The following is a 10,524-nucleotide window of genomic DNA, read 5'->3' on the forward strand; positions in this document are numbered from 1 at the left end:
AAAAAAAAAAAAAAAAAAAAAAAAAAAAAAAAAAAAAAAAGCCAATTGTGGTGGTGCACACCTATAGTCCAAGCTACTTAGAAGACTGAGGTAGGAGAATCACTGAGCCCAGGAGGTCAAGGCTGAAGTGAGCTAAGACTGTGTCACCGCACTCCTGCCTGGGCAACAGAGCAAGACTCTGTCTCAAAAAAAAAAAAAAAAAATAGTAAAGATAGAAAATCAAAGTGTTCTTCAGGGGAGGATTAAAGAAATTGTGCCCTACATACACACACACACACACACACACACACACGGACTACTACTCAACCACAAAAAAGAATGAAATCATGTCTTTTGAAGAAACATGAATAGAACTAGAGGCTATTATCCTGAATGAAATAACTCAGAAACGGAAAGTCAAATAAACACATGTTCTCACAAGTGGGAGCTAAACACATGGACACACAGAGTAGAACACGCACTGGAGACTATAAAAGGTGAAAGGGTGGGAGGGGTGAGGGTTGAAAAATTAGCTATTGGATGCAGTGTTCACTGTTCAGGTAATGAGGACACCGAAAGCCCAGCCATCACCACTGCACAACATACATAGGTAAGAAATCTACATGTGTACCCTAAATATATGCAAATAAAAATTTTAAAAAGAGAGGTATAATGAATAGAGGCCAGTAATGGAGATAAAATAGGGTCATAAGAAATACTCCAAAGAAGGCAAGAGAAGAAGAGATAATACCAACAAAAAATACAGAGCACAAAGCTGTATCTAAATCCAACCACATCACTAAATATTAAATGTAAATGGACTAAACAGCATAGTTGAAAGGCAGATATTTTCAGATTAAAGTTTTATTTATTTATTTATTTGAGACAGGCTGTTGATCTATCAACCAGGCTGGAGTGCTGTGGTGCGATCACGGCTCACTGCAGCCTTGAACTCCTGGGATCAAGTGATCCTCCAGCCTCAGCCTCCCAAGTAGCTGGGAATATACCACACTACAGTTAATTTTTTAATTTTTTGTAGATACAGGGTTTCACTATGTCACCCAGGTTGGTCTCAAATTCCTGAGCTCAAGTGATCCTCCCACCACAGCCTCCCAAAGTGCTGGGATTACAGGTATGAGACACAGCACCCAGCCTAAACTTAAAAAGGCCAGAATCTACTTTGTGCTCTCTGCAAGAAACCCACTTTAGGCTGGGTATGGTGGTTCATGCCTGAAATCCCAGCACTTTGGGAGGCTGAGGCAGGCGGAACCCTGTTTCTACTTAAAATATAAAAATTAGCCAGGCATAGTGGTGCATGCCTGTAATCCCAGCTACTCAAGAGGCTGAGGCAGGAGAATCACTTGAACCTGGGAGATGGAGGTTGCAGTGAGCCAAGATCGTGCCATTGCACTCCAGCCTGGGCGACAGAAGTAAAACTCCGTCTCAGGGAAAAAAAAAAAAAAGAGAGAAACCCACTTTAAATATAAAGGCATAGACAGGTTAAAAATAAAATGCAGGCTGGGCATGGTGGCTCACGCCTGTAATCCCAGCACTTTGGGAGGCTGAGGCGGGTGGACCACGAGGTCAGGAGATCAAGACCATCCTGGCTAACACGGTGAAACCTCGTCTCTACTAACAAATGCAAAAAAAATTAGCCGGGCGAGGTGGCGGGCACCTGTAGTCCCAGCTGCTCGGGAGGCTGAGGCAGGAGAATGGCGTGAACCCGGGATGCAGAGCTTGCAGTGAGCCGAGACTGCGCCACTGCACTCCAGCCTGGGTGACAGAGCAAGACTTCATCTCAGAAAAAAAAAATTAATTATTTTAAAAATATGAAATAAAATGCAAAAAGTTATACAGGGATAACAAAGGATATACATAATGATACAGGAGCCAATACATTGAGAAGACATGCCAATCTTAAATCTATATGTACCCAAAATACATAAAGCAAAAACTAATAGAAACAGAAGTAGAAACAGGGATATTCACAGTCGTATTGGAGACTTCAACACTCATCTCTCAGTAAGAGATAAAAGCAGTGCAGAGAAAATTGGTAAGGACATAGAAGATTTCAACACCACCATCAACCAAGTCAATCAAATTGACATCTGTAGGATATACCACCCAACAATAACAGAATATGTAGTATTTTGATGTGCACATAAAACATTCATCAAAATAGACTATTTGCTGGGTAACAAAACAAATCTCAACAAAGTTAAAATAATTGAGATTATCAAAGTATGTTCTTTGATCAAAAACAAATTGAACGAGAAATATGTAATAGAAAGATATCAAGAAAAAAGAAACATCTGGATTAAAACACACACACACACTTTTAAACGACCCACAGGTGAAAGAAGAAATCCTAACGAAGTTATAAAAATGTTTTGAACTGAATGAAAATACAAGCACAACATATCAGAAGTTGCAGGACACAGCTAAAGTGGTATAAAGAGAAAAACTTATGGCAATAAAGGCTTATATTGAAACATAGGAAAGGTCTTCAATCATAATCTAATCCTAGTTTATGCTTTCATCGTAAGAACATAGAAAAAAGAAAAATAATGCAAAGTAAGCAAAATAGAAATAATAGAAGATCTTCATGCATGGATGGGAGCTGCGAGCCTAGTGCTTGTGTTTCTGAGCGTGGCCGTCAGCTGGAGAAACCATCTCCTCTCTTCCTGAGTTTGCTCCAGCCAGCACTGCAGCTGCCCCAAAACTATGACATGTGCCACCACACCCAGATCACAGGGCCTTTGGGGGCTCTTTTAAAAGCCATAAAGACTAAGCTCTTCTTAAAGTACACAAGCATCTGTGAAAACTGAAAAGGGAGGTACCAAGGTCTGCTTCAGAAGCTGGACCCTGCTCCCCTTTGGACTTCAGGAGTAAGTAGACAAAAGCATCTACATAAAAGGAAGAGGGTCAAAAGGCCCCTCTAGGAGCAGCGCTGCTTCACACAGCAGAGATCATGTGTGGGGATTAATGCTCTGAAGACATCAAAAAGCAGCAGAGTGTAAGAAGTGCTGTTAAAGGGAGGACAGGTCCGGCGTGGTGGTTCATGCCTGTAATCCCTGCACTTTGGGAGGCAGAGGCAGGCAGATCACCTGAGATCTGGAGTTTAAGACCAGCCTGACCAACATGGCGAAACCCCATCTCTACTAAAAATACAAAATTTAGCCGGGTGTGGTGGCGGACACCTGTAATTCCAGCTACTCGAGAGGCTGAGGCAGGAGAATTGCTTGAACCCAGGAGGCGGAGGTTGCAGTGAGCCAAGATCACACCACTGCACTCCAGCCTGGGCAACAAGAGCCAAACGCCATCTCAAAAAATAAAAATGCAATTAAAAAAAATGAGGGGAAGACAGTACTGTTTAGACAGAGGTGGATGAGGTGGAGACACTCACTGGGAGTTGGTGCCTGAAGCCCCCACAGGGCGGTATACCAGCAGCCACACCTCTCACCGCTCCTGATGCCACCAGCTACCTGCCAGCCCCGTGTCACTCTCTAAGGTACGGGGTAGGCTGCAGAATTCCCCATGTGGGTCACACTCTACTGGGGACCGAGCCCCATCTGTGCTCCCGTTGTGCCCTATGCCATCAGTGCCCACACACAAGGTGCTGGTGCTAGTGAACACTGGCAGAATGGATAAGCAGCAAGGATGGGCTCAGGAAGCCCCCACATTTCCAACCCAACATCACCACCACACTTTGCTTCTTTTTGCTAAATGTCACTGGCAGGTCCTTCTGTCCACAGTTACCTCTTCTTCCCACTCTGAGACCAGAGCCGTGGTGCAGGCTACCAGGTGCTATGCACCTGCCAATTGTGCTCTTCAATAAAACTCTGAAATGGGCATGGCCACTGGCCACAACAGGAGGCTGACCACAGAGACCTGCACGCAGAGGCGGATGCCAGAGCTACACGTCAGACCGCTTCAAACAGCAGAGCTTCAGCCCAAGTCCTAGCTCCTCCCCATCGGAGCTCATTACCAAACACGCATGAGCCCCCTGAGAAGGTTGTCTGGAGGACCCTGGTGAAGATGGGATAGATTCCAAGCCCCTTCCTGCTCAGACCCACCCCGCCATCATCGGGATGGTACTGGATCTCAGCTTAACACAAAATAGGTCAGTGTGGATCTCAGGGGCATAACACAGACCCAGCGTCCCTTCGGAACAAAAACCGAGGCCTCCAGACCCCTCCCCTGGCTCCCACCCCTGGATGGGTGGTCAGAGTCCTCCCCAGGCAGGAAGACCCAGGGTCCTTCAAAGTCAAAGTGGTCCTGGGTCAACAACCCACCAGGTAGGATGGATCCTGGGAAGAGCAGCAGCTGGGGCAAGTTTTAGTAATTTTAATCAGCTCCCTGCCCAGGAAGAATGGCGCCGGGGTAGGATTCCTTCTTACCCAATTAAACACATTGGATCAGTCCAGCTAAAGACGCTCGACCTCAAACTCAGCCACAGGCCGAGCACTAAGGCCAGCAAGGTCTGCAAAGCCTCCTGATCCAGCACATTCATGACCTTCCCCTTCAGTCACATCCTTCATCCTGAGCTGGCCCGAGTCACTTTCCCTAGGTTTGAATTCAGCTTCACTTTGAGGCCCGGTTTTTCTGGAGACCAATTCTCTGTGCCAAGGAGGGGGTTTTCCATGATTCCCCTGCCAGCTGTGCTTGCTTGGAAACTGGCAACCACAGGACATTCCTGATGTCATGTCCTGGGGTCATCAACCCCAGGCAATCAAGAACTCGGCTCCTGAGAGCCTTCCAGAGGGACCCCAAAGGAAAGCAAGCATGGCCCTTGCCTGCAGCAGACCTGTGTCTGATAAATACAAGTCGTCTGCAAAGAATGCAGGCCCAGGCAGCTGCTGGGGCTGAGGTGCAGAACAGGACAGGAGACACCTCCAGTCTCCGACTCCCAAAGCACGTCTAGCTCACATCATTCAGAACTCAGCTTGGGGTGCCAGACCAACAGGGCCATGTTGAGATAAGAAACACCTGCCCAAGTGGTTCATGGAAGAAGCCTAGGAGGCCAATATAGGCTCTTTCAAAAAGAGTCATCTCGGTGGCTGGTGTCCTGAACTTATTCAATCCCTGTATTAAAGAGGGCTGTTTCAGGGTCCAAATGGAAAATTAACACCACCATCCAGCCCACATCCTAGCTTGCCTGTCTGGAAACTGAGGAGTCAAGGAAAAATAAAAAGATATGACATTGGTCCTGAATGGAATTCAGTTCATGAAAGCCCACAGTCCACACGGAAGCCCACAGTCCACATGGAAACCCACAGTCCACACAGAAACACAGTCCACAGGGAAGCCCACAGTCAAGATCAACCTTCCAAGAGCGTGTATAGGACACTTACTTATCTTAGAGCAGCTGGATCCAAAATGCAGGGACTGAGGCACAGCTGACTCTGCTAGCTCCCTTGCTGTGGGACCACCACCTGGTCATTTGGATATCATCAGTTAGGACCTAAGGCAGTAAGGCCTTCCTAGGGCTGTCGGGAGAGAAACAGGAGCTCCGTGTGTGTTCTCTGCCACAGCATGCCCTTAGGTTTGACAGGGGTGCCCTCAACTCACAGGAGAGGCAGGGAAACCTCGAGAATAACAGGCATGCCAGCGTGCTCCACCCAACCCTCAGCCTTAAGAAGGAATGTGAATGTGCCAGGAGTCTTGTCTTCTACAAGCACATAATGACCTACTTTGTGGGATTCTTAGGGAACCTCATCCAAACGCCGGCCTTTTGCCGGTAATGCTGTGAAGGTAAACCGAGGGTCCTTTCTTGGCCCAGCTCACTTTCCTCTTCTGCTGCTCTTCTCGGGAACTGAGGTGGCGTTTTACCATAGACCTGCTCAAAGGCCTGGATCCGCTGAGAGGACTCTCAAATCTACAACTCCAGGCGTGGTTTGGAATGAGAAAACGGTTTCGTGACTGCTTCTCCCACACTGTGAAAAACAAAATCAATGGCAGCAGCAAGTATTTACATCCCTAGGGCGCCTGCAGGGTTTCCTGGCCAGTCTCATCTACATCTCCGTAAACATCAGTACAACAATGTATTGCCAAATTTCCTGCGATACCCTTTCCACCACAGCCCTGCCAGCCCCAGTCAGCAGTGGATTTTCTTTGACCAACTGTAGAAACTGAGGCACGGTGCAATAACTTCAAAGAAGAGTGAATTAGTAACTTAATAAGCTGTCGTTTCCCAAAAACCTGGAGTTCCTTGCATAAGAAGTTATATCAGTGAGCGATGTGTGATTCTTGATTAAGTTTTAAAGAGAAGATACCATCCAATCAATGCGCAGGTAAGTGGTGAGGCCTTAAGCCATAAAGATGACCTATTCTTTAAAAGGAAAACAAGGAGCAAAAGAGTCCAGCCGGTTACCCCACGTAGCCAGGAAGCACCCGGCTGCTGCAGGCCTCCCAGGCTGTGCAGACAGCTCTCTGGTGCTGTGTCTGTGGGATTCTCACCACAGCCGGCAATACACAGACTCAGCCTGGCCTCCCCACCGCACCCCACCACGGCTGCCGTGTGAACAAGCATCCGCTTTACGTATGGGATGAAACACACACTCATGTGTTCAGGGAGAAAAACCTGCTACTCGGAACGCAGGCCCAGGCCTCCTCCAAATGTGTGCAGGAGCATGAACATGAAAACGGACAAATGAGGCATCTTCCTCTATGATCGTCCCTGCACCCTGAGGACAGACCCCAACCTGTCAACTTTCCAGCCACAAACGTGTGCGCGTTAAATATAGAAGGGCACCCAGGTGGAAAGAGGCTGTGCAGAAGACAGCCCGAAACGAAACCGACAAAGCCTCTGCAGCATTCAGAAAATAAACACTCACATTCCAAAGCTCACTGTCGGCTCCTCTCTCCCATCGCTCGACTGTCAGAATCTTTCCCAGCTCCTCCAAGACTCGGTCCGGCTTTTGCGCAAATCAGCTCCAAGCTTCTGTGACTCAGCAAAGAGCTCGGCTTTTATTTTTCAGATGGAATTTACCACGCTGTGACTACATCCAGGGGGAGGAACCATTTCCCCGAGCTGTTTCCGAGCAGAGCCCATGAGCCAGATCGCCCAAGCGCTCCCTGTGCACGTTAAGGCCAAGCACAGAGGCACCCTCTGAGCCCCCAGCCCAGCTCCCCACAGGGCGCGAACAGACGCTTTGGGCTTCTTGGTGGGGAAGCGGCCCGCGGCTCTGCTCGGCTGGCCAAAGGCACAGCCACGCAGGTGAGATCCTGGCAGCAGCTTGGCTCTATTCAGATGCAGAGGTGGCCTGGGCTCCGGGTTGGCCCGGCGGCAGTCTCACGTGAAAACCAGCGAGCAGCAGAGGCCACGGCTGGGCCATCCCTGCCTGTGCTGCTCCCTTGGCTTCCTGGCTGCTCCAGGACCGGGTTCTGGCCGGCTTTCCCTCCTGCTTGGAGAACCCCCTTCAGGATTGCAGAGCGAGCGGGTCAATAATGGGAACGAATTTCCACTCTGAGGGTATCTATTTTAAATGTCAGGTGATAGGAGGGATTTGCACCCACTCAACTGGGAGGATTGAAAATGCCGACGGGAACCAGACACACGAGACCAGCAGCATTCCTGTGTGAAGGACAAGCACATGAGCTGTCCTGGCCCATCAATCCCAGATGCAGTCCATAACCACCCTCTGGAAAAGCCACGTAACTTAAGCTGCTCCGTAGAAAACACAGGGTCCGACAGGGTTTCCAAGCAGGAGGGCTTTTGGAGTCCATCTGGGCCCGATTCCATCCAAGGAGCCTTGAGGGCTGCTGGTGCGGGTGGCCTGAAGCTCCTGCCCTGCCCTGTCTCCAGCCACCAGGGCCTGCGCTGAGGCTGCCTCGGAGCCTGGACCCCAGGGCATGCCCAGGTTCTGGTGGTCAGCCCGGGAGGACCCTACATCCCCTTTGTTCCCAGCCCACTCTGCCTCAGTTCCCTCGCCTGCACCCTGCCTGCCCTCTCAACCTGCCTCTTCTAGTCAAGGCCAAATATCACTTCACCCCAAAGCTGAGACCGGCCGGCACCACCCCGAGAGGAGCCCAGAGTGAACGCCGATGATAGCACGTCAGAGGATGACACGGGGCAGGCCAGGACTTCGGGTTGCATCTGCTGCCTGTCTAGATCTGGCCACCCTCATAAGTTAGAACAAGCAACAAAATTGTCCTGATTACAACCATGGCCACACGTCTGGCCAAACATCCAGGGTGCAACATCCCTCCAGGGGTCGCGCGTCCTGACCTGTGTGACAGAGCTGCCCACTGTCCCTGGTTGCCAACCATCGCTGCCTCTGTCACAGGGGAGGAGGCTGGAGCCAGGAGGCCACGCAGCTGCCTCACAATCGCATCCCTGTCAGGTCCCGGAGCTGGATTCAGACCCAGGACAGTGGGTCTGAGATCAAAACCCCTCCCATGTCGCCCCGAAGCAAAGAGGGTTCCACGCCGGCGGCTCGGGGTCTACGCCCGTCCCTGTGGGTGGTTCCTCCTCAGCCCAGGCAGGCCACGGGGACCACCTTCCCCACAAGGGCAGTGCCCCCTCAGCCCAGCTGTCCTCCTGCTGGAATCGATCCTGCGGAAACAACACAAGGATGCTGTGTGCACAGATTTGACTTTAGTCCAAATACTTGATAGCACCTACCCCGTGCCAGGCACTGTTGTAAGACTTTAAATATAACTCAGGGATGATTATGGCAATGTTGTCCATAATATGACAGTGAATAATTGGAAACGTCCTAGACGTCCAACAACAGAGAAGCGATTTAACAAGTGACGGGAAACGCACATACATCCAAATACAATGGGGCCATTTAAAAATGTCCCCAGTCCAAGCTTAACAGAAAGAGGTAAACAACGTGTTAAGTTTTTTAAAGCCAGCTATAAAAAAGCGTGTATAGTATGATCACATTTGTTTTTAAAAATGCGTGCCTACGTGTGTTGCACTCGAGAAAAAGAAAGCCCGAATGTGTCGATACCCAGCTCTGAAGTGGCCGTATCTCTAGGTGATAGGATCTCCGGTGACTTGATCTTTTGTATCTTTCTGAATTGTATGAGTTTTTTTTAGAATCGGAAACAATATTTTTAGAATCAGAAAAAAAAATCTGTTTTCATTTTCGAACTGAAGCACATGCATGTATGTGCTTTTGGTTCCTGCAGTAAGCATGGCCCTTGCAGATGCTCAGTCCTCACACCAAGCCCAGAAGGAGACACTGCCCCTTCCGAATCCCCACGCTGGCAGAGGCGGGGAGCGGGCGGGTGCTGGGGCCTGACGTTCAAGCTCAGGGAGTAGCCTGCTCTTTAAATGGTATCCATTTTTCTAGTTGTAAAAGTGAAATGTGCTCATTGTAGAGAATTTGGAAAATAAAGGAATAGATGAATAAGAAAACCATCCTTGCTAGTCCTTGAGAAGCTGAGCTTTGAGCAGGGCCTCCCAGCCTCATTGCCAGCTCCACCCTAATTCTTCCAGATCCCGGACACCGAGCCTCAGCACCTGGGACAGAGCCGGCACCCCCAGGACGCGTTTCGAGGAAAGGAGGCTTAAACAGCAGGGCTCACTTGTGTCACAGACAGGGTCTGGGAAAACCGCGACCTCCAGAGGGTCTCTATGTCTCACATGGGTGCCTCGCCAGGCACCACGAGGCCCAGGTCCGATCCCACAGCCCATCCCTGGCTTCCCTTTCACACCCACAGGCAGTTGCCACCTGACCTTTCTGGGGGAGCTTGGTCACTCCCCACGATTACCCCCAAATCCAGGCTCTGCTGCTCCACTGCTGATTCCCAGACCCACCTGTCCTCCTGCCGGCCCGTATCTCCATGCGATTCCTCGGGGGCCTCTCAGACCCGGCGGGTCCAAAAATAACCTGCCCTACCCCAAACTTCACTCTTCCTATTATATTGCAGGTCCTGACACAGCCATTCACCAGTTATTACCCAAGCAAAACATGGTTGCCTTCCCTTTCTCCTCCCCTCCCAGACAGGCCTGCGCCTCCAGGCCCTGCACACAGCTGTTGGACCCACCACCAACCCAGCCCCGGTCATGCAAAGCTACCTCCTCCTGGAATCCCGCCAGGATTGTCCACGGGAGCCCCATCCTCTGTCCCTCCCTCTCATGACTGAGACCTGTTCTTATTCCCATGCATGGCTCTGTATTTTTGCTACGTGACTATGAATTCATCACCACTGCTTTTGTGTTTTGGAAAACAGCATAACTGGCATCATACCATACATATCCTTTCGCAATTTTCTTTTTTCACTCATCATGTCCTTGAGGGCTAGCCACTGGTGCGTGTAGATCTTCATCCATCTTCGCTGTATCCCCACGTATGAAGTAGCCGTGTGCTGTGTTGGTTTCCCACCTCCTCCTGGCTGATGGGGAGTCAGGCGGGTTCTTTTTTCTCATCTTTGTAAATGGGGTTGCCATGAGCGCCCCTGCCTGTGTCTCAGGCCCATCTGCTCAGGAGCCTTCAGAGCAGGCGCTTGAATGGGAGGTGGCAGGGCTGAGGGACAGCCATCTTTGACGGTCTCAGCACTGCAGGCTGCTACCCAAAGCAATGATCAGGA

General features: G+C 49.9%; 1 protein-coding gene across 1 annotated transcript in view; it reads right to left on the reverse strand.

Annotated features, from left to right (window-relative positions):
* Positions 1-7,026, reverse strand: part of JAKMIP3 (Janus kinase and microtubule interacting protein 3) — a 114,464-nt gene extending 107,438 nt beyond the window's left edge. The window contains 1 exon segment of the mRNA XM_017893862.1: positions 6,816-7,026. The gene's annotated coding sequence lies outside the window, so the exon portion shown is untranslated.
* Between the last annotated feature and the right edge of the window lie 3,498 nt (positions 7,027-10,524).

The sequence above is a fragment of the Rhinopithecus bieti genome, unplaced genomic scaffold (genome assembly GCF_001698545.2).
Source record: "Rhinopithecus bieti isolate Rb0 unplaced genomic scaffold, ASM169854v2 scaffold_24263, whole genome shotgun sequence".
In the NCBI taxonomy this organism is placed as follows: Eukaryota; Metazoa; Chordata; class Mammalia; order Primates; family Cercopithecidae; genus Rhinopithecus; species Rhinopithecus bieti.